The sequence below is a fragment of the Protobothrops mucrosquamatus genome, unplaced genomic scaffold (genome assembly GCF_001527695.2).
Source record: "Protobothrops mucrosquamatus isolate PMUCROS unplaced genomic scaffold, P.Mucros_1.0 scaffold6470, whole genome shotgun sequence".
Taxonomy (NCBI): Eukaryota; Metazoa; Chordata; class Lepidosauria; order Squamata; family Viperidae; genus Protobothrops; species Protobothrops mucrosquamatus.
Genome location: NW_015392294.1, coordinates 32,197 through 33,429, shown reverse-complemented (window position 1 = coordinate 33,429; position 1,233 = coordinate 32,197). Strand labels below are relative to the sequence as shown.

The 1,233-nt window shown below is 41.4% G+C and overlaps 1 protein-coding gene across 1 annotated transcript in view; it reads left to right on the top strand.

The window, feature by feature from the left end:
- The window catches only part of LOC107300248 (probable 2-oxoglutarate dehydrogenase E1 component DHKTD1, mitochondrial), a 22,773-nt gene that overhangs the window by 740 nt on the left and 20,800 nt on the right, over nt 1–1,233 (top strand). The window lies entirely within an intron of this gene.

Sequence of the window (1,233 nt, the reverse complement as noted above, 5' to 3'; positions counted from 1 at the left end):
AGGAAGGAGATGAGGAGGGAAGGAAGGGAGGAAGGAAGGAAGAAGATGAGGGAGGGAAGAAAAGAAGGGGATGAGGGAGGGAAGGAAGGAGATGAGGAACGAAGGAAGGAGATGAGGGAGGGAGGGAAGGAAGGAAGGAAGAGGAAGAGGAAGAGAATGGCTTGAGTTGTTAGTTGGCTTTCCAGTTAAAATAGCTTGGAATCCCACATATGATCCCACATGTGTTTTGCCCCTGCTCACTTGTAAGCTAGATTGTTATTGTTATTACCCAGCCTCTATAAAGTTTACCTTCCGATGCATGCCAAAGAAAGTGACTTGATCACCACCTTCCTGGCAGATCAGTGATCTTGTTGCTTCCCTCCTGCTGAATCCAGCTTTTCTCCTGGGGCTAAGGGGAGAAGCCCCCTCTTCTGCCCCCCCAAGTATGAAGGTGAAAATATGGGTTTCCTGAATCTTGAGTAAACCTGTGTGAGATTTTTGTGCCTTTGGCAAGGACAGCCCCCTGGCAGTTATCCCACAATTTCTGCCATGATGGAAAAAGGCTTTTTTCTACCTTTCTGCTAAATCTTGTTACAGGACAGGGATAAATCGAGTTTTCTTCTAAACAAATCTTGTTTCACCTTCCTGGTCCCCTTTCTGCTCTGGACACCGACAATTCATAGAAGTGTCCCCAAACTGAGTTATTAATCCAATCCAAACCGAGTGTTACAGTCATAAGGAGCAACAAGATCACTAACATATTTGAGACGTCATATCCTAGTAGAGATTGCTGATACATGGAAATAGTATAGGAATTGAATCAAACAAACCTTATCAAAAGTCCACTTACAGTTTATCTTATGCTAAATTATAGTTGTCCAGCAAAGTTGAAATTTTCTTGAAAAGACAGGGAAGAATTTTGGATTGAAAAAAAGCTGAGATAAGGCTCCTAAAATTAAGCAGCTGGTTGAGATGAGTTATTATTATTATTATTATTATTATAATTTAATTTATATACCGCCCTTCTCCCGCAGGACTCAGGGCGGTGCACAGCATATTAAAAACAGTACAAATACAAAACATAAAAATACAAACCCCTGTAAAACCAGATTAAAAAACCGAATATTAGAAGCTGTGTTTCTATTTAAAATTATTTTTAAAATCACCCTAAATAAAATCCTCCCTAGGTCAGGCCCGCTTGCTGGAAAAGCCATGTCTTGAGGGCACGGCGGAAGGTAAGGAGATCCGGAATCG